The sequence below is a fragment of the Typopeltis vanoorti genome, chromosome 7 (genome assembly GCF_054136105.1).
Source record: "Typopeltis vanoorti isolate ZY-2024b chromosome 7, IOZ_Tvanoo_1.0, whole genome shotgun sequence".
Lineage (NCBI taxonomy): Eukaryota > Metazoa > Arthropoda > Arachnida > Uropygi > Thelyphonidae > Typopeltis > Typopeltis vanoorti.
Window position 1 is genome coordinate 65401368 of NC_143555.1, and position 24257 is coordinate 65425624.

General features: G+C 37.4%; 1 protein-coding gene across 1 annotated transcript in view; it reads right to left on the reverse strand.

Moving 5' to 3' along the window:
* Positions 1–22262, reverse strand: part of LOC150104737 (uncharacterized) — a 216193-nt gene extending 193931 nt beyond the window's left edge. The window contains exon 1 of the mRNA XM_090395318.1: positions 22181–22262. The gene's annotated coding sequence lies outside the window, so the exon portion shown is untranslated. The remainder of the gene's footprint in view (positions 1–22180) is intronic.
* Positions 22263–24257: the final 1995 nt, after the last annotated feature.

The following is a 24257-nucleotide window of genomic DNA, read 5'->3' on the forward strand; positions in this document are numbered from 1 at the left end:
TCTAGTGCATAATCATTAGAAGCTTCAAGATCTTCTATAACCAATGCTTTAAAACTCTGATCTGCTTAGTTTCCTTCAATGGTCTGAGGATAGCTAGTGAACTTCAGTGGCTACCACAACACAGTCCAATATTATTATTACAAGAGACCTCCAGGGAGTCAGGAATTCATCACCACTATCTGTACTTACAACTTTCTAACTATCCTACAGAACTAGAAGACAAAAAAAAAAAAAAAAAACTAGAAACAAATAGCCGAAGGAAATTCTATAGAAAGGAAGTAAACTTACAGAATCTATCTTAACTTTCTATAGATCCCTAGCAAGGTCGGTTTTTTCTAGCATAATACTATTAATATAATAAACAATTGGATATCTCATTATGCCAAAGTGTATAACTTTACTCTCATTTTAGAAGTTATGGACTTTACAACCATGTTAAAAATAACTTTTAATTTCCCAACATTTCAATCTTCATATTGAGATCATCATCTGGAGCATATACACATATACAGGACAACCTGCGTTACATTACATACAGTAGGCTAGATGAAATGATTTCATCAGAGGTTATTCCACTGCCATGACCTCTAGTGAAAAAAAAAAATTAATTATTTAGAAACTACATCAAGCTAAATTCTATTTATGATAACACAAGCAAACATTCTTTCTTATCGATAGCTTGTTTTCTTTCAGTAACAATGATGTCCTATTTTTAGCATTACAATTGTTATTTTTGATTTATGATCCTTTATGATTATCTATAGTCCTGTTTATAGTTACTCTTAGAGACGAAGGTTCCATGGGTCAAATATGTGCCTTCCATATGTTTGGGATTCTTAGACCATCATTATTGTTCAGGTTGGGGTGTAGTACATAAACAGAATACTACAAAAATACAACCTCAAAGCCACTTTAAACCTCCTGCAAAATTAAAGAGCTTACTCAACTCATCCAAAGACCCACTCCTTCCGCTGGCCCACCCTGGAGTATACCGTATTTATTGCACCTGTAACATACCATAAATAGGGGAAACAGGATGCACAAGTCCTATCAGACAAAAAGAACATAAACGACATATTAAATATAATAACTATGGTGAAGCTGGCCTTTCTAATCATGCCATGTGAACACCTTACATAGAATTGGCTGGAAAAGCACCAATTGTTTACATCACACCAAAACATGGTATGAATGCAAATTTAAGGAAGCCTGTGAGATTATTATCAACCACCCCAACCTGAACAATAACGATGGTCTAAAAATCCCAAACATATGGAAGGCACATATTTGACCCACAGAACCTTCCTCTCTAAGAGGAACTATAAACAGGACTATAGATAGTCCTGTATACATGTATATGCTCCAGATGATGATCGTAATATGAAAATTGAAATGTCGGGAAATTCAAAGAGTTATTTATAACACAGTTGTAAAGTCCATAATTTCTAAAATGAATGCTGATCACCGTGCAACAGTAAAAGAAATGAATGTATAACTTTACATTTACAGCCATTTTCACATGCCTAGCAATTCCAACTTCTTAAAATCATCCTGTAAGTTTTTTTTTTTTGGTGGAAATGGGCAGGATGGAACTTGTTCACATCTGACTTGAAGAACTGTGAATTATATTCCATGTAAAACATGCAGAGTAGAAGACTGTTCCCAAGGGCAGAAGTTGAAGGAATGAGTGGAGAGGAAGAGAAATCTGTTCTGTGGTTTTAAAGATGTACCACAAGGCTGTGTTCATTAGCTGCTCAATGAATTTTAGAGGGCAGAGGAATCATTGATGCCAATTCTGATAAATAGCAAAAGCTGAGTGCCTGTGTGAAAGTGAATGGAATGTAATAGTGAGAAAAGTCATTAATCAATCTAACTGCTTTTTTCTATAATCCAGTATTTTCAGGGAGCTCTTGGGACATCACCTCAGATGCATGAGCAATATTCAATGGTCAGATTGATTTGTGATGTGTATAGAGCTGTTTGGAGTTAAAGTAATGCCTGAAGCAAAAAAGAAAATCTAATTTTTTGGATACAGAGGAGGCAATATTTGTAATATGTTTGGGCTGAGAAAGAGAGATTTGAGGTGAGTTATTCCAATAAGGTAAATCTCAACAATTGAGATTTGATAAAAATCTCTATTCAGTTCTCAATGAGAAAACTGGAAGAAAAGAGTTCTTTTTTGTGGGAAATAAAGCAGAGTTGTGTTTTGTCAGCATTAAAGTTGACAAGATTAAACAAACCCATCGATGAATGCTTTGATTATTACAATTTAAGGTTGTAGCAGTTAAGATTCTGCAGGTTGTGGTAAGTTTTGCATTCCAAGTTTTGTCAAACAACATTAGCAAAACTATAAACTGGATTGGCAGTCAAATGGAGTAGATTGTTAATATATAGAAGGAAGAGGGGTGGGTGAAAGAACAGAGCACTATGGGACCCCAAGCATTAGTTGTATAGTTAGAAGATAAGGAACTATTTACCACCACCACTTGAAGTGAGTATCTAGTCAGAAAGCTGGCTACCAAACTGCAGAAGTCAGGGAGAAAAATAAATGGTGTCAGTTTACTTAAAGACCTTTGTGCCATACCCTGTCAAAAGCTTTGCATATCAGGGGAAACAAGTTGAGATTTGTCAAATTTTTCCATAGTGTTTGACCAAAGATGAGTGACTTAGGTAGTGGAGCAGGGGTCGCAAATTGGTAGGCTGCCAGCCAGATCTGGCCCGTGAAGGCTTCGAATCCGGCCCGTGACTTTAATGATTTCTTTTCTAAAAACCAGTGTTTCTAACATTCTGTGGGGATTAAAACAGTAAAAATTCAAACTTCTCAATGTTTTATTATTATCACTACATAACACCTCCAGGGAGTCGAAACACTCATCGAGGAAGGGCACCTACTCTACTCTGTCTCCACCAACTACACCAACGCCATCTACTGCCAACCACCACTGGTATTTCCACAGACAATCACAAACATCCATGCTCATGGTGGGATTCGAACACATAGCCTTTTGGCTGGAGAGCAGATACACTAACCACTCGGCCAACCAGGCTGGCTTTATGACGGCTTTAAACAAAAGTAAAACTTATTACAACAATTCTTTGTACCATGTTTCTGTTTCTATCATCAAATGTTGACAACACTGAATGGAGTTACTTGTCACGCAGCCATTTTAAGTGTGATATACCAAATATAAAATTTATTGTGCAAAAATGTTGTCAATCTTTGGAAGCACCTATGTATGTGAACAATTATTTTCAATTATGAAACTTAATAAGTCAAATTTCCACTCACGGATAAAAGATTCAGATTAAATGCAATACTTCACATTGCAACACGAAGCGAAAAAGCAGATATTGACATGTTAGTACAGAGGAAAAGATGTCAGGTTTCAGGATCAAAATCAAATTCAAAAAAGGACTTGTAGATAAAAATCTTTATTTTTGTAAGTCAAAATTATGTATTTAAATAATTTTCTTAAAGTATGAATAAAATGTAATTGAATTTATATTTTCTAAACTTCTTATATTTTTAAAATAAAAATGGTTATAATAAATTTTAATGGTGATGTAAGTGTCAAGGCCCGGCAACAAAACGGCCTTTGTTAGAGCCTTTCTTTTTTTTAGTTTATGTTTTGGTTCACAGAATAATATTGAATATGACCCATGTCTGATAAACATCTAATTGACTCACCCTTTACTGTGTTTGAGTTTGAGACCCCTGTAGTAGAGCATCTGTTCATAGGCAGTGACAGAATTCATACTGATGATCCCCTATTAATTGAGGTGGCACAGGAGTTTAGAGTTGATGGTTCTTTCCATGACTTTAGAAACAATTAAGGTAAGAGAAATTAGATGGTGGTTTGAAGGTAGAGATTTGTCATCCTTCTTAGAAATAGGTTGTATGCAAATCTTCCAAGACTACAGGATTAGATACCAGTGGAATGAGAGAATAAAAGGGTGACCTAGAGTGGGAGTAAACTCTGGAGCACAGACCTTTAGAACAACAAAGGGATGCCATCTGGATCAGGAGACTTTTTGGGTATCCACTTTGGACAAGATTTTTCTGATCTCTTCATGACAAAGCATATGTCAGTTGCATCCTGATCACCTTGCTTATCTTTGAATCATTATATATTGTGAGGTCATTGATTGTGAAGTTTTAGGAAATGGTCTCAATTGGGAGGATGAATGGAAAATAAGAGTGGCTGGCTTGCAGAGAGAGAGATGAGCTGAAAGAGAGGTGTCTAGGGAATGAGATGAGAAGTGTGAAAGATGAGATTAGGCGAATGGAAGAGACGAATGCAAGGTGAATCAGAGTAGGAGTCAGAGAGATTTATGGGAATGACAGAAGATGAGAGAATAGGAACAGTAGAAGAGAGGGAATGAGAGAGAGTTATGGGAATGGTAGAAGAGGAGAGAATAGGAACAGTAGAAGAGAGGGAATGAGAGAGAGTTATGGGAATGGTAGAAGAGGAGAGAATAGGAACAGTAGAGGAGAGGGAATGAGAGAGAGTTATGGGAATGGTAGAAGAGGAGAGAATAGGAACAGTATAAGAGAGGGGATGAGAGAGAGAGTTATGGGAATGATAGAAGAGGAGAGAATAGGAACACTAGAAGAGAGAGAATGAGAGAGAATTATGTGAATGATAAAAGAGGAGAGAACAGGATAAGTGGAAGAGAGGGAATGAGAGAGAGTTATAAGAATGATAGAAGAGGAGAGAGAATAGGATAAATGGAAGAGAGGGAATGAGAGAGAGATATGGGAATGATAGAAGAGGAGAGAATAGGAACACTAGAAGAGAGAGAATTATGTGAATGATAAAAGAGGAGAGAACAGGATAAGTGGAAGAGAGGGAATGAGAGAGAGTTATAAGAATGATAGAAGAGGAGAGAGAATAGGATAAATGGAAGAGAGGGAATGAGAGAGAGATATGGGAATGATAGAAGAGGAGAGAATGGAAACAGTAGGAGAGAGGAAATGAGAGGAATGCAAGGAAGCACTAGAACCATGGATAGAGTGATGTCAGAAAGGCAGGGAGCACAGAGAGAAAGTGAGGGATGCATGTGAGCAATCGAGGAATAGAGTGGTAAGAGGTGTAATGTATGGGGGAACTCAATGATCCATGGTATTCAAGATAGGATGCGTGAGGAGAGTTTGCCTGGAGGAACAATTGAAAGTGTCGCTATGGCAATTAAGAGGGCTGAAAGGGTGGATGAGATGAATGTGATGGTAGGAACAAATGACTTGAGTGGGTAATGTAAATTGGGCAGCGAGAGATATGAGATTCTTGCTTGAGGTTGTACGAAAAAAGACGCAGAGAGGAAAGATAGTGTGCGTGTTGGCTAGGTATGAAAGTGACGAGCTGAGCAGAAGAGCAGCAATACTGAATAACAAAATAGCTAGAATGTGTCAGAAGAGAGGATTGGAATATGTGGATGCTTGGAGAGCATTTGAGGATAGAGAGAGGAATTGTATGCGAGAGACCACTTGCATTTGAATGAGGAAGGACATAGGCATCTGAAGAGATTGCTGTTCTGAACGAGTCGGTGTGTCCCATAGAGGATGATAGCAGGGATGGATTTTTTGGGAATGGGTACTTGGGAGAAGAGGAACAACATCAGGTAACGCTAAGCCCAGTGGTCTAGAGGGGATAATGCTGGATATAGAAACAGTGGCATTTTTATGCCTTATACTAATGCCAGAAGTATCTGAAATAAAGAAGAGGAATTGGTGGCACTGATAGCATCAGCCTGGCCAAAGATTATGGCCAGGGATCACTGAGACGTGGTTGACAGAAGATTATATAATAACAGGAATAGAAGTAGCAGGATTCAGCATTTTTTGACAGGATAGGAAGGTAAATCGTGGTGGTGGAGTACTGCTTATGATAAGTGACAACTTATGTCCTCTAAGTGTGGAGGCTTTGGAAGGCAGTGACACTAATGATTTTGAAAGCATATGGTGTGAGGTAGAGGTGGGCACGACAGGATATTTAGTGGGTGTTGCTAGAGACCAAGGAGCACAGAGGGGTGCGGACCAGGAGATGTTTAGACAGTTGAGTTTGGCAAGTGCAAGAAGAATGATTGCTATGGGAGATTTTAACTACAGCAGTATAAATTGGGGAGAGGAAGATGCATGTGGCAATAAGAATGGAATTTCTAGAATTCTCGAGGGATCAAATGTCTTAGGCAATATGTAATAAAGGGAACAAGAGGTTCAAGAGTTTTGGATCTGGTCATAGCATCAGAAGAGTTGATAATAACTGAGATGACATCTCTCCCACCAGTTGGAGAAAGTGACCATATGGTTTTGACATGGAAGATGAATAGACATTTAGGCCTCCAAGGAATCTTTTGACTCCTTGGAGGCCTAAATAATAATAATTATTAAATATATGAAGAGCCAAAGGCTTCAATTCGGCGACATATGACTTGTTTAAGTTAAGGGATATTACATCCCATATCGTTTATTAGCCGAATAAGAAACTCAAAGAGTTTCATGCCGAATATAGTAGAAACTATATAAAGTTCGGCGATTCCAAGCGTAAGCAAATACTTGGATACTGCAGCAACTGACCCTTAAGGTGGTGCAAGCTGAGGCAACTCATGTCAAAGGTGGAGCAAGTTCCGATCATTATTCTTGATATTTACCCATAATGTGAACTTAGCTCCTAGGAGATAAGTTCACATTATGGGTAAATTCACATTAAATATTACTATTAATATTACTATTAAATATTAATATTAAATATTCACATTAATATTATTCACATTATAAATTCACATTAAATATCAAGAATAGTGATCGGAGGTTGCTCCACCTTTGACATGAGTTGCCTCAGCTTGCACTACCTTAAGGTGGTGCAAGCTGAGGCAACTCATGTCAAAGGTGGAGCAAGTTCCGATCATTATTCTTGATATTTACCCATAATGTGAACTTAGCTCCTAGGAGATAAGTTCACATTATGGGTAAATTCACATTAAATATTACTATTAATATTACTATTAAATATTAATATTAAATATTCACATTAATATTATTCACATTATAAATTCACATTAAATATCAAGAATAGTGATCGGAGGTTGCTCCACCTTTGACATGAGTTGCCTCAGCTTGCACTACCTTAAGGGTCAGTTGCTGCAATATCCAGGTATTTGCTTACGCTTGAAATCGCCGAACTTTATATAGTTTCTACTATATTCGGCATGAAGCTCTTTGAGTTTCTTATTCGGCTAATAATAATTATTATTTAGGCCTCCAAGGAGTCAAAAGACTCATCGCAGGAGGTCATTCCTAGGAAATACAAGTCTATCAAGATTCATTGTGGGAGTTTCTGCCTAGGAAACACAAAGTCTATCATACCACTCCTTAAACTCATTGACCATTCTCGCTCTCACCACTCTATCAGGCAATGCATTCCACAGATCAACCACCCTCCATGCAAAGAAACTACTCCTCACCCTCTTGCTCACAGTTTCCTTTTGTAACTTCCAGGGACCCTTGTCATCACTCCTTCCCACTGTTCAAGCAAGTGAAAGAACTCCCCAGTGTCAACCCTGTAACCACCTCTCAACATTTAAAGTCTCAATCATATCACCTCTCCTTCTTCTATCCACCAAACTCTGCAGTCCACATTCCTCAGCTGATCTGCATAACTAACATTGTACAGTCCTGAAACTCTTTGTTATCTGCCTCTTTACCTTTTCCACGGTTAATTTATCCCCTTCAAATCCTGGGGACCAAATCTGAGAACAATAGTCTAAGTGTGGTCTGATTAGGGTCTTATACAATGGAATGATAACTCTTTTATCTCTGCAGGACTGCATCCTTCTCATTATTGCGGCAATCCTCTGTGTTACCTTCACCACCTCTGCAATATGTCCCTTGAATTATAGGTTTTTATCAATCATCAACCCCATGAGTATCAAAGAAACGTCAACATATGTGGAATTATAAGACAGGCGATTATAATAGTCTTAGAGGTCAGCTTGGGGAAGTTTCATGAAGGGAGGAATTGTAAGGATGGGATATCATTACTGCTTGGGAAATTGTGAAGGAATATTTGCTAGCAGCAACAGTAAGCTGTATTCCACAAGTGAAGAAGAGGACACAATTTGAAGTAAAGTAGATGACAAACAATATTAAACAGGAACTGACTGCGAAAAAGGGGCTATGGAAGAAATATAAGGAGACAGGTGAAGAGCAGATGCATGAAGAATATAAGACAAAGGCCAGGAGCGTGACTAGTATGGTAAGGAAGGTGAAAATGGAATATGAGATGAGATTGGCCCTAAGATCCAAAGAAAATCCTAGTGAATATTTTAGCTATGTGGCCAGCAGGAGGAGAAATGACTGTGGAAGAATGGCATTGTGGGTTAAAAATGGGGAATAGAGTGACTTATGCAGAGGACATAGTGGAATTGTTCAATGAACACTTTATTGGAGTATTTCATCCTAGAGGAGTAAATTTTAATACTAGAGGGATAGGGCAGGTTCGAGGATTAGTGGTGCAGGAGGATTGTGCGTTGCAAATACTGAGTACTCTGGATGTCAGTAAAGCTGTGGGACTGGATGGTATTTCACCATGAGTTTTTGGGAGAATGTGCTAAAGAACTGACATCTCCGTTGAACTGGCTTTTCAATGAAAGTCTGATTATGGTAAAGGTGCCCAGGGAATGGAAGGAAGGTAAGATAGTGCCATTGCATAAGGGCAGTAGCAGACTGGAAGTGTCTAATTATAGGCCAGTTTGTGTGTCATCAGTAGTTGCTAAGATCTTGAAGAAATTAGTGAGGGACTGTATGCAACATTGGGCATATGAGGGTAATGTTAGCTGTGAGAGCCAACATGGATTTATGAAGGGGTGCTCTTGTTTTAGCAATATACTAGCCTTTTATAATAAAGTTACAAGAGCAGTAGATGAGGGAAAGGCATATACTGCCATTTTCTTGGACTTAGCAAAGCCATTTGACAACGTGCAACATGGTAATCTGATATTTAAGTTGCAGCATATGGGTCTGGATGTCAAGTTGGTCAACTGGATTCAGGATTGGCTGTCTGATAGGTACCTATCGGAGAGTTGTGTATGGTGGGGCAATTTCAGGGAGGCAGAGGGTTGCAAGTGGGGTCCAACAGAGCTCAGTACTGGGACCTATATTGTTTAACCTTTATATCAATTACATTGTCAGTGGATTGCAGGGGATATTCAGTTGTTTGCAGACGATATGGAGCTCGGAAGGGTTATTAGTAATAGTGCAGATGCAGTAGCCCTGCAAGAGAATTTGAATAAGCTAGACAGATGGGAAAATGAATGGGGTATTGGTTTAATGCAGCAAAATGTAAGGTCTTGAGGTTTGAGACACATCGATGGGACGCTGCATACTCTATGGGAGGGATTGATGATTGATAGAAACCTAAAATTTAAGGGACATAATGCAAAGGTGGTGAAGGTCATACAATGGATTGCAGCAATAATGGGAAAGACACTAACCTATAGAGATAAAAGAGTTATCATTCCGTTGTATAACACTCTGTTCAGACCACACTTAGACTATTGTTCTCAGATTTGGTACCCAGGATTTGGAGGGGATAAATTAACTGTGGAAAGGGTTCAAAGGTGGATAGCAAAAACAGTTTCAGGACTGTACAATATCAGTTATGAGGATAGGCTGAGGGAATATGGACTGCAGAGTTTGGTGGATAGAAGAAAGAGAAGGTGATATGATTGAGACTTTTAAACTGTTGAGAGGTGGTTACAGGATTGACACTGGGGAGTTCTTTCGCTTGGTTGAATAGCAGGAAGGAGTGATGCCAAGGGGCCATCCCTGGAAGTTACGAAAGGAAACTGTGAGCAAGAGGGTGAGGAGGGGTTTTTTGCATGGAGGGTGGTTGAACCACAGAATGCATTGCCTGGTAGAGTGGTGAGAGCGAGAATGGTCAATGAGTTTAATTAGTGGTATGATAAACTTTGCGTTTCCTAGGAGGGACCTGCCACGATGAGTCTTGATAGACTTTGTGTTTCTTAGGAAGGAACTCCCGCGATGAGTCTTTTGACTCCATGGAGGCCTGAATAATAATAATAATAATAATAAACGGAATGCACCTTAAAATAAAACCTATGTTTGGAACTATAAATTAGTGGCTACTGTTGCCTTCGAAGTAGTCCCCTTGTGCATTTATAACTGGTTTAGACAGTGTTACCATTTTTGGAAATGGGCCTGAACTCTTTTTCCATAATACTCATGAGTTCCTTTATCACATTATGCTGGATATCAGTGATGTCAGAAAATCTTTGTCCTTTTAGCACAGTTTTGTTACATGTATTTTTTTTTCTTTTGTATTATCCGTACCTGATAATACAAAATTTTGTATTCAGATAACTCACATTTGCATGTGAGGTATCGGAAATTTTTCTTAAATTGTACTTCTTTAGTTGTAATGGAAACACTACTTATACCTCTCCTCGTATGCCTATTCAGTGCTTAATCTCCTTTGGGCTCTATGGCCGTCACTTAGATTGATCACGTGTGTGAATTAGATTAACAAGGGAATTAGCCTTTGACTAGAGCCAATTCCCTTGTTTCAAATATCTGGAATTACCTCCTCGTTAGGTTCTGGAAAATTTATTTGTTATTACTGCACCATCCATAACCCTTAGATTAGAAAAGCTTCTTAATCAAGGATTTAACTCTCAGACAGACAGACACACAATTAATCGTCCTATTAAAATACTTAGTTCAAATTAGCTAAATTTCCTGTGCCAACTATAGTTTGCAGTCGTGGTCTCCATTAAACAATTAAATTGTGCTCAGGTTCTAATTAATAAGTGGTGCATTGGATTAATTTATCAGGCAACTAGTTAGGTAAAATTACAAAGGTTCATTTATTAAATTCATGCAATACACTTTTACCAAATATACACTCAGCTAAGATAATCACTTTCTTAAGTTACAGAACTTAATATAACAAACTATAATTTATATAGCTGAATCTTGTCATAAGACACTGCTATCAAATCAATTGATTGTCCTTTTGTATTCTTTGATCTACAATTCCTTCCAGGCATTAATTTCATTAACTTCGTGTACGATTATACTATAACATACTAAACATGATCGACATTTACAACACAATAGACTTTGCTCCTGGAGTTCTAACACTTTGCTATTAGACTAAATACTAAAGTCCTGCTTCTTACATAATATGAGCTCTAGTAATGAATGTTCCTGTTCACTATTATACAATAATTCTTTCTTCCACAACAAAAGAGACTAAGGTTTGTACATTACCGGATCTTTAAGACTTCTTCAGGTCTGTCCCCTCAATCTTTAATTCCCTTTATAGCTTACTTATTCTTTATCCTAACAGTCATCTCACCTAGGCCTGGTTTGGAGCTCACTATCGTGACTTATCCCCTCCGATGTGGACGAGAAACAGCTTTGCTTACGTTGGTCCATGTGATCTAGCATGATTGTCAGCTTGCGTAGATTTCCTCTGTACGCTGTCGAAATTGCCACACCTGGCTCGCTACTTGGCCGCTTATCTCCATCGAGACATCATTCCGTTGGCCGGGTTCACCCACACATCTCTGGGAACAACTCGAGCTGGAGTCCTCGAGTGATGGGCACCGATGCTGAACAGGAGAGCATGAGGAAAAACTGGAATCCATGAGAAAAAAAGTGTCCTAAACTGGGAGAGCCAAGCCTTTTTTATATTGCACCTTTAACGGCACCACTTCTGCATCACACCTTTTCACCAGTCACTATTCTTCTGCATGCGAAGCTTGCACGTGCACACTGTGTTCCGTGTGTATGTTTCGAGTGTCTCGCTTGCGTACCTTGAACTCGTAATTTTACATGCTAACATAATTTCACAAATTATTCTTCTATTCTTCCCTTGTTAACCATACAAAGATAAGTAATATTCCTTTACATAAAATCATTCAATGTCAAGATACAATATCTTTAAGGCTTTCCAGTAATTTACAATTCTACTTATATACAAGTATATCCTTGTTGGTGTGTTAAAGCTCGTTAAATCCCGAATGAAATATTTCTTAGTGAAATCTCTTCATTCAAGATTTAACAAAGGTTTCCCCCTTCTATTAAAATTTTTCTTTATGTCATCCCTCACAATCTCGGGGGGGCTTGTCCTTCTCCTATCTCCCTTTATGATGCGAACATAATTAATCCCTATCACCTTTGGCTGAACTTTATTCAGACACTTGTTAGTATTACTATCATCAACTGGTAGCTTGACCTCTAATGTGCTGTAAGCTCTTGGATGACCTCTCTCTCTCTCTCTCTCTCTCGATGAGGAGGCCTCTTCTGATCATAATTGATTGCATGATACATTGTTTCCAGTTCTCTCAGTCTGTTCTAAGTCATCCTTACACTGAAGTTTGATGTCGAATGAGTTCTTATCTTTATTCAAGTATTGTGATCTCTGATTCTGTCTGGTGAATCTCTTCCTTCCAAGAAGGCATATCTCCTTCCACGAGTAATCACACAAGAACTTATGCTTCATCAGGAAATCATTTCCAAGTATCAACTTTATATGTGGGAGAGAAATCCTGGGTAGGACTAAGAACTCATGCCAAACACACAGATCGAATTCTGGCAAATGCACCTTAAACTTACTGACTTGGTTGCGTGAATTGTGGAGGCTGCTATTCCTGATAGTCTAACAGATCTAAAATATGAGCCTCCCCTTCTTACACACGGCTCCAGTATTCTGAAGTAATCCTCTGAAATAATGGAGGTCTGGGAACCTGTATCTACCAGTGCTTTACAATATCTTCCACAGATCCTTCCCTCTACAATCATTCCAAAAGACTGCCTCTGATGTCGTCGACCTCTCCTCCAGGTTTGGTTGGCATATATGTGGGATCTTGAGTCTTCATTATAATTCTTGTTGGAGCGCCTCCTACTGCTGTAACAATTGTGGGCAATGTGCCCAATCTTATCACAACTGAAACATCTGGGCAGTTCCCTCCTATCATTTCCTTTACTGGCTCTTCTAGAGGTTAAGTGAGACTCTGTGACATCCTGAGTATTTACTGTTGCCAGTTTCTGCATCACTGTGTCTAATCTATCAAGCAAAGGTTGTTGCGATCTTTCAACTTCCATATGAATCAACTCTGTGGTTCTCTCGATTTGACAAGATAGTTCAGGGGCCCTCATTGATACTGTTGCCAGTTGGCTTAGTACTCGAGGCGTTCCATTACAAGCTGTTGTAGTCGTTTGACTTCCTGCTTGATCATGGATCGAATTTTGCTCAAGTGATGAATGTTATCCGTCAATCGATTGACTGACTCAACTCTGTCTCCTTCGCTCCTTTTTAGGTTCTTGGTTTTTTCCTTCTTTTCACAGCACTCCCTTTCAGCTTTAGGGTGATTAATAGTGTCACTCTCCTCAACGATATTAACAAATCCGGTAGCAGCTGTGGGACGAATGTCTCCAAGCATCTGCTCTCTTTCCTTTACAGCATTATAGCATTCTTCTATATTAGATACCATTTTCTTGAAAGCTATCTCTCTCAACTCTTGTTTCACCCCCAAGTCTGAACTGATGGAAGACAGCCCAGTCTAAATGGGACTTGTCCTCATTCGAGATGTTCAGGGTGCTCGCAAGAGTCAGCAATCTGTTGTAGAAATCAGACACACTTTCTTGATCTTTCTGTGTGCATCTCTGGAGCTTCCACAAGTTTGGCCCTAAACTCCTTAGCTTTGAGAATTGGGAGATCAGAACCTCCTTGAACTAGGAATAATCCAGGATCTCCTTTAGGACTGGCGATGAGTAGAGGAATCTTTTTGTCTTCCCTGCTAGCTTACTACATAGCAGTATAAGTAGCTGAAAATCCATCCACCTGCCAGCCTTTCTTAGTTCCTCGACATAGCTAAAAAATGCTATAAGGTCATCAGTCTCCTCTCCTGAGAATTATGGTAACACCTGTTGTGGGTTCATGGTTCTAAAAAATTCCAAGTCGTCCATCCCAGAACTTGTGGGCAGAGACATACTTGTATCTAAGCTTACAATATAATCCTTCTAAAATACTAAATTTTTATCAAAACTTTTTTTTTGTACCTTAACTGCCTGATTTGAATCCAAAACCTACTTACTATGACCTATCGATTATTTTGAATTAATCGATCAAATCATATCCTGTCGGCTGCACCATTTTTGTTACATGTATTTTTTATGTTGTATTCTTTGGTTAATTTTGGAAACAGCCAGATCTCACAGGGAGCTAAGTCGGGTGAATAAGCAGGATGACCTAATTCAGTAATTGATTTTTTGGCCAGAAACTCTCTCATGATGAGCGCACTATAGCTTGGTGCATTGTCGTAATGAATGACCCACTTGTCAGACCACAATTCAGGTCTTTTTCTCCGAACAGAATCTTGTAATCTTTTCAGTACCTCTAAATAGCATTGTTGGTTGGCCATTTGTCCCTCATCAATGAATTCACAGTGGATTATCACCTTGTGATCAAAGAAACACACCAGCATGGTCTTGAACTGCAACTGTGATATGCATGCTTTTTTCGGACATGGCAAATATGGAGTTTTCCACTGCATTGCCCTGCCGTTTGTTTCAGGATCATACTGGAAGCACCAGATTTCCACCCATAATTACTCTCAGAAACATGTGCTTATTTGCAGAAAGATTGGTTGCGGCTGCTTCTTCATCTGTCAAGATCTGAGGCACAAACTTCGCAGAAATCTTTCACATACTCAATTCTTCATTTAAAATTACCCGTTTTCTCACTTCATTTGCAATTCATCAGTGCCATTAATTGCACACTTAATTGTCTGTCAGATTGTACCACAAATTTCGCACTCTGTTCACATTTGCGTCTGTCGATTTTGTTTTTGACTGCCCACTTTTGGGGTCGTTGTTCACATCTTCTCGCCCACCTTTGAATCGCTTATGCCACTCAAAGACACTTGACTTTTTCAGAGCATCCACACCATATGCCACTTTCAACAGCTCCAACATTTCAGTCAATTTTGCCGATTTTCATACAAAATTTGATGTTAACATGCTGCTAAAAATTTCGATATCACACGTTTTTACACCAAGTTTACAAGCAGATCTATTTTTTTTTTGCAATAGCCAACTAGCAAATGGCTCTATCAGCTTGAGGTTTATGCATGCATCAGTTAAAACATGTACAAAGACGACCACTCACATGACTCCAACCAAATCACCACATGGGCAACACTACATGGCCATTCCTGGAATTAAATTGTCACACCTCGTATGCTTCCTGTTAAATCATTCCCAATGTCATTAATCTAAAGATTGAATAATGAACCAAGATAGACATCAAAAAGTGGTATAATGGGGGATGTGAGTCTGCAGGATTTAAAGTGACAAGTGATGTACCTGAGACCGTTTTCAATTTTTGAGGCTTAATTAGTAAGGGCCAGACCCAAGAAGATACCAGAATTGAATTAAACATAATAAAGGATGAAACCAGTCAGGATAGTGCCCCCCTCCCATTGCATAACATTAAGCACATCTAAAAAAGAAAATGTTCTTGGCATTATACAATGCTAATGCAATTCAAGTGAAGTCATCAGACTTTACATACAAGCAGCCAAGTCATGATGATACTTCGTGCACTTGGATAAAGGATTAAACAAGAATATAATTTCTTAGCAAAAATAATTACTTTGTAACAAAGCACAAACCTTTCTACATCTATTATGACCCTCCCATTGTAAACCCATACTGTTCATCGCAACACAGATTTTCTGTTGACCCATTTTCATATGAGATCTTTTACCAACTTTTACAAAATCTTAGCTGCCACTCCAGAGACACTGATAGGTTAATAATTAGACACATCAGTCTTTGAACTACCCATGTGCAATGGGATTATCATACATTTTACCACTCCTAAGGAATCTTCCCTGTGCCGAGACTCAAATTATATAGCTAGGTGAAAGGAACAACCAGTTCAGTTGAACATTATTTTAGCATCAATGTAGACATTCCATCAGTTCCTACTGCAGAAGTCACATTCAGCTTGTGGTGCAACAGCTCTAATACCTCCTCCTTATTCACATGAGTTTCTTCCTCCAGTGTGGAGGAAGCACCGAGCTCTATGTTGATAGCTCCTAGTAAAGGGCACTCATTAACTCTTCAGCATCTGCATTGATGTGATTTTTTCTTTCGCATTGATTCTTTCTTTTACTTGCAACATAATGACAGAATTCTTTTGGACTGTCTTTGGCATGCATAACCAGTTTTTGTTCAGATTCAAATTTGTCTTTCGGTACACAGTTGTAATTCTTCTGGCCTGTGTCTTATAATTTTCATTGCTGACGTTATCCTTATGCAAACGGCATTCCTTCTACATCATCTGTTTCTTAAGAATCTCTTGTTTGATAACACTGCACATCCATTTCACTCTCACTCTGTTTATTCCTTGAACTGTAGGGACACATTCTAGTGCTGCATCACTGATGTATTTTTTAAATACTCTGCATGCATTGCTAATATCATTCCTGTCTAGTAACAGAAACAATGGGATTATATTATGACTAACTCTTCAGTTGGTCATAATTTCCTGCTTTTAAGTTCAGTAAGTAAAATTTTCTAAATGGAATATTTATATACTTAGCCACTTTCCAGATCCATGCAGCATGACTGCTATCACCAACTGGAGGTAGAACACTCATAGCTTTTACTGAAACCTCCTCTGACACTATAATCAAATCTAACACTCTTAACTCTGAGTTCCTTCTATCACATACTACTTAAGGAAGCTGTCTTGCAACAGCTCAATAAATTCGGTTTCATTCTTTTCATAAGATTTCACTTATACCCAATAAATGTTTGGATAATTAGAGTCACCCACGATGATTAATTGTTTACTATCCATTAGGTTTATTCGGCATATATCTCATCTGTCACAAGAAAAATCTCACTTTCCTTTACTCTTAATAGGATAAATATCTCCAAACAGGATCATATTTCTCTTCTTGCACTGACTTATTTTTACTTCTCCTGGCAAAAACATATCTCAACCATATCGTGCTCAGGCTCCACAAAACTTGATATGCTTTTCTGCTCAAGCCACTACTTCGCACTTGTAGAATTACTAATATTATATAAATCGTAAAAATCTGAGCCATCTAGGAATACTGTTCATGCATTTGGAGTAGTGCATCTAAAACCTTCATAAGAACACTCGATGCTCTTTAGAAGAGGGCAATCCAATTAACTGATAAGCCCCCTTCCCCTCCAGATTCACTCCAATCATTCATTCAAAAATTTATTAATAGCATTTTCTCATACTATGCACTGCAGGATGTTTTTTGGGTAACTTGCATTTAATTTTGATAACAGTATTCTGTTTCTTTCTGTTCAGTTAAAAAAAATATCTCCATGATTCAGTAGGTATTGCACCAACAAACTATGCTCTGCACTTTCTCTAGAGTAGGAATGAATTTTTAAAAAGTGCTGATGATGGGTATATAGTTTAGAAAATATTAACAAAATATTATTATAAGCACAATTTAACTGTGGATCACATTTAGAATTTTTGCAGCATGTGAGAAAATATATTACATTAATTTATCTGAGGATAACTGTCCAAAGTACTCATAAAAATAGCAAATGCATATCAGAAATAAAGGAGTATCTGCTCTTCAGATGTTTTAGATATTAACAGTTATCCATTAAAAGATCCATAATTAGTTCCCTTACATTATGTATTATAAAGTAAAGTTATTATTTTATTAAGTTATTTTATTATTTCTTTATTATTAATTATATCTTTATTATTTCTTTATTATAATAATATTCAGTTATTATTATAAAGTAAAGGTTGGTTGATTGATAGAGCCTCTGCTACTAATGGTTTGCAAAAAGTTAAGCAAGTTTGAGTGTGGTTAGTAGTTGGAAGGGAACAATCGTTCGATGCTGTTGGCTCGATGAGTCTTTGGATTCCCTGGAGGTGTCACATAATAATAAAAAAGATTTATTTCAGTTTTTATTATTTTTTTTGTGCATGTATGGTTAGGGATATTTCATCTTTTGTATCTATTTCAAATTAATAGAATAATAATTATCATGCTTATTATCTAGGCATGGAGTCCTACAAATTATCTCAAAAAAGACACACTACACCTTATTCACATAATGCCTATAGTGCCTTTCCTTAAATACTGGCAACCTATTCCACTCAATCATCATTCTCCAAAGCAAAAAATATACTCCCCATATACTTGCTAACAATGCTCCTACTTCTTGGAGTTACCCTTTGCGTTTTTTCCTTTATTTTTACTTCATTACTTAGTAACTATCACATAACCATAATTAACGCTTCAATAAAGCAGTTAATCAGACTGATGGAACCTTGGTTTTCTCAGTCTATAGAAAACCCACCCATACGTTCACCAACAATCCCACCACCCCTCCTCGCAACAATATGGAGTCATTAAGACACTACACAACAGGGCTAAACTTATCTGTTCAAATGACAATGCCCTAACCACAGAACTAAACCACATTCTCAACACTTTCTTAGCCAATGGCTACCCCCCCCCAAAATCCAAAAAATATTGAAACCAGTAACCCCCCCCCCCCTCACAACAAGGATTATTCTAAATCCATCACCATACCCTATATCCGAGGCACCTTGGAAAAAATTACAAAAATCCTAAAAAAACATGACTTAACTTCTTGTTACAGACCATATAAAAAATTGGCATCCCTTATCCACTCTACTAAAGACCAAACCCCCCCCCCAGACTTACCTGGTGTATACCAGGTCCCTTGCAGCTATAAGCTGTCCTACTGTCCTGCCTATTTGGCCAAAGTATCAAATATCAGAATTTCAGAACAGAAGGACTACATCCGGTTTCACCAGTACAGCCACTCTGGTCTTGCTGACCATGCGCTGGATAACTGCCATAGAATTCAGTGGAAAAAAGCCACGATAGTACACCGTAGTAAATACAGACAATCCGAACCTCAACAAATTTGGCTGCATGAGACTGCCTCAAATTTGGGAAACCTACATCAGAAGACCTTCAGCCCAATCGCCCAAGAATACCAACATTGCCCGCTAGGGAGCACCATCAGGACTTTAGGAGAAATAATAGCTTTCTGCTTCTTCCTCATTTACTGTTTGTTGTGCCTGCGTGCACGTGTCTTGTTCTTAAGTTTCTTGAAAATGGCAACATGACGTTGCCGACATATTGAAGTATATTAAAATTTATTTTAATGTATATCCTAGTGACGTTGTAATTTCCTTAAATTACTTAGTTAAAAAAGCAGTTAATCCTACCTGTATAATTTGCTATGTCTGTTAATTATATATATATATATATATATATTCTCAGACTACTTTGTTATACAAGCTGAAAAATCCAATTTGTGGAGGGAAAAAAATCACACCACCTGCAAACTCGTTTGCTCATACTTGGATAAAAGATAAGAATTCAAATCTTGCCGTGGACATGGATGTTTGTAATTATCTGTGAAAATACCAGTGGTTATGGCATGTAGATGCTGATAGTAGTTGCAGTTGTTTGTAGTTGGTGGAGACAGAGAGTTGTGGATTAGATGCTCTCTCTCTCTCTCTCTCTCTCTTGATGAGTCTTTGGACTCTCTGGAGGCGTGACAAATAATAATAATAACTTACTTTCTAACCAGGCAAAAACAACTTACTACAACTCCAATAATATCAATCAGTATATAATTTGCTAATATAATTTCTTCACATAACCATCTTCTCTTCTTTCCACTTCCCTTGGTAAAGTGTCAGAACTGAGATTTAAGTTAAACAACTTATCAAATGCAGAGTGACAACTCTGTAGCAATTTTTTTGTTTGTTTGTTTGTTTGTTTTGTAATATTCATTTGTTTTGTAATATTCTATCCTATTTAGTGTCATCCAGAGGCATAGCTAGGGAAGGACGGAGGGGGGGGGCAGTCAACCTCAGGCGGCACTTTGAAACTTTTTGAACTTTTGCAATTAATTCTAAAATACAGTCTCAAGAACTCATTTCCAAATATTATAATGCTACTGCAAATTTTCCTCACAATTGCTGTATGGGATGCTAGTTGTGAAAGAAATTTTTCTAAATAAAAATTATTAAGAATTACCTACATTGCTATGAAATAGACTTTGCGAATGTCATCGATGATTTTGCTAACAGAAAAGCAAGAAAAATAACATTTTAGAATGTTGAAAATATAGTTTTACTTCAAAAATAAACACAGTGTTTTAATTTATTTCCCTATACGTATTTTTTTTTTTTTGACTTTTTGTAGTATTTTTGGTGTGTATTGAGAGGGGCAGCGAAAGCTCTAGCTACACCACTGGTGTTATCTCATCCCAGAGGTTGGCACTTATAGATCTCAATATCTTTCTGTCTTGAGCTATTCTCTTGCTCTTTACATAGTTCAGGCCTAGCCAATCCTTTAAATTGGCTGGGCCTTTATTATTTATTGTCCATGTTTCTGCTCCACAGAGAAAAAGCAGACCATATAAAGCATTTACTCATTATTAATACAGTTTTTGCTTATTTCTCTTGATGTACATTTTTCATTCTGTTAAAGGTTGATTTTCAATTTCTATCCTTCTAATCTCTCATTTGCATTTTCCATCCTCAGTAATTAAATATCCTAAATAAGTGCAACATTTGACTTGTTCTATAATTTGGTTTTCAAACTTGATTTCCAAGATATATTTTTCTTTGCTTACTATATATATATATATATATATATATATATATTTTAAAATTTAATCTAAGGCTATATTTTTAACTATGTATTTATTTGCTCGATTAATTTTTGAAAGTCTTCCTCTCTGACAGCATTTAATATGGGAACATCTTCGTAAAAAAAGATTGTCTATGTTTCTTCCTATTCCATCCTTCAAAAAGTTACTTCATTACAGAGAGGAAAAAGAAAAGAAGGACAAAACACAACATCCTGTCAATTTTATTTATATGGAAAGTTTCTTATTAATTTTTATGTTTACAGTTCCAATATATATAGGATGCAGTGGCGCACCCAGGGAGGGGACCAAGGGGGCTCTGGCCCCCCAAAAAAGAAAAAGGGAAAAACACTAGAAAATTTTCCAAAAATCTTTCATAATTAAAATTCTTTTATTATTATTATTATTATGTTGTGTCTTCTATTTCTTTACTACTTATGAATTGGCAGCCACATAAGGTGGGAATACCCTATAGCTCTCGGGAATCACGGCCGTGTGAATGCAAGGCAAACGAAGTAATGCTCTTGAGGTCCAAGCACTACTTTGCTTGCCGAGCCAGAGATCATGGGTATCGTGTATTGGTGATCACTGCTGCAGATGCTCAGTCATAGGTCGTATGCAATGTGTATTCTCAAATTGTCTACTCAACTCTCCCCCCCCAAGATTAAATCTTGAGTGCTTCCCCCCTCCAAGATTAAATCCTGAGTGCGCTACTGATAGGATGTAGTATATAGAGCACTGGCGCACCCAGGGAGGGGGCCAAGGGCCCTGTCCCCACCCAAAAGAAAAAGGAAAAAAAACACTAGGAAAATTTCCAAACATCTTTACTTAATTCTTTTTTTTTTTTTTTTTAATTTATGTTGTGTCGTGTCTTCTATTTCTATGCTACTTATGAATTAGCAGTCACATAAGGTGGGAATATCCTATAGCTCTTGGAAATCCTGACCACTGTGAACGCAAGGCGAACGAAGTAGTGCTCGGGCGCTGCTTCGTTTCCCCCGCCGAGCAAGAGAAGTTCACGGGTATTGGCGATCACCGCAGATGCTCAGTCATAGCTCGTATGAAATACGTAGTGTGTATTCTCAAATCGTCTACTCAACTCTCCCCCGCCCCGAAATTAAATCTTGAGTGCTCGGCCCCCACCAAGATTAAATCCTGAGTGCGCCACTGATATAGAATGTGGTATATAAGCGGTATTTTGTAGAATTACACCTTATCGTAATTCTAATTATAGTCGCTGAATAAAACATTAGAATAAAAGAATTAATTATTTTACCGCTATGTTGATTACGATAATAAATAATATGTTCAAAACGTTCGTTAGCTAGATATTACAACATACTTGACTAGCTAAACCACAGTACTAATGTACACGATTTATGTGTGTGTCACATTAAAAATCACCACGGATATTATTAATACATTACTTAAATTCCTTACTTTTTCTACAGAGATTCTATTTCAGAGACATTAACTGCCATTCTATCTGTTTCAGACAAATCTTTAAATTTCACCATAAAATTTTCATTTCTAGTTTCCATTACTACTAATATACCCCACTACTTATTTATCGTTGTTGTATGTTTTAAACTTATTTCCTCTATTTCTTCGTCACATCCTGTTTGAACTTTACACCACCAAACTACATTTTAAAATTATTTACTTCCATGCCTCTGGCCATAAAAGTTAGAATTTAGTCTTTCCAAATGGCACTGCTAAACTACTAAAATAAATAAAAATTACCGCAAACAGTAAAACTTGTTTTTAATAAAACTGAAAGTTATTATTTCTTTGTCATCTTCATAGTGTTCCATTAAAACACACTATGAAGGAACATGCTACTTTTTATTCAAACAACCCATGTACTTGTTTCCTTCTTGCTCTCATTAACAAAGCACGCACGATTGATCCTGACAACTACTCTCCACGTAAAAAATCTAGTCCTCACACCCTTATCCACTTTCAGAAGATAATCCCTCGTTGTCATTTACAGAATTACTTCTCCATCAATGCTAGAGCCTCCATGGGCAAGTTGGTCTCGGGCAGTCATTTGGTTGGAAAGACATGAGATCGAATCCCGCCTATGACGCGAAAAACCTTGATCAGGGCTTTTTAATCAAAGTTGAGTTAGTCGATATGATACGGAGGTACAGGTTTTCCATCTCGGAAATTCGAGATTTTCGTTCCTCGAAGCGGACAACTTTATAGAAGCTCTCACGGCTTACACAGATAAAAAAAACATATAGAATTTTCTACAAAAACCCCGATATATTTCATATAAAGTAACATAGACATTATCAGGGAGAACGACTGGTAACTACGTTCCAAATATCAATCGTAAGAATCATAAGAGTGTGGCATTATCCTACTAACTTGTGTCTCAGTCGCAGCTGAAGTGATTTGAATACACTATTAAAGTTTAAAGAAACAATCATAAAAGTTATGTAGATTAAAACACATTAGGAAGAATTAATAATAATCACTTTCCAAAACTTAGGGATTGTCTAAGAGGTTAAGCTTCGAAGGATTTTGTAGCGTTTCAACGAAAATGTGATCCTGCTGGAATGAAGAATCTTTGTCTGGTTTCACGATTTATATTTATGGTTCATGTTTTGAATGTGGTTACTGGTCTGTCTCCCTGATAATGCACACGTTACTCTGAATGAAATATATCGGAATTATTGAATAAAATTCTATATTTTTTTACATCTGTAAACCGTGAAAGTTTATATATCAAAGTTTTTGAATAAAATTCTATACTTTTTATGTGTATAAACATTGAAAGCTTATGTTGTCATGTCTAGTACACATGTTCCATTAAAACTATTTACCAAAAAAGACAAACCGATCCAGTAAGCACATACGCGTATCTACAGACATAGAACACTATTGGACAAGGAGAGCGACTATAAGAATTACCAAGGAATGTAACATTACTGTCCCACCAGCCATTTGGTTCAGGAAAATCTCACATCAGTTCTACAAAACCCACAAATCCCTTTAGCGATTTAAAAGTTCTGTCATATCCCATTTTCTGCTTGTCACAAAATTTGTCCTCATAAGCAGCCACTACATTAACTGGTTACCATTTCATCTCTGTCACTTAGAATCTACATAGAATCCAACTGCAGTGATATTGTTAGTCTTTTAGGCAAGTTTATTTATTTATTTATTTTTTAAATGTGTCGATTTCGTTAAGTGGTAAAAATATCGTGTCACGCTGTGGCATTGGTTATTGCAACGATGCTATGCTGTTCCTATGTCATTGCCCCGACCACCAAATTACTAAACAGTATTCAATAAGTGACCATATCAAATGTTTAGAAACTGTGACAACTTAATTATCTCTGCTTGTCAGTATTCCAGTGAACAAAATATATCTGATAAGATATTCTGTTTGTTTCTTCAACATGTTCTCTAAACTTCAACTCTTGATATTAATCATCCTCAACGCTCTAATCATATCAATTTTCTTCACTCCTATCTTGATGTAGTCTATATACAGCATTTAATATTT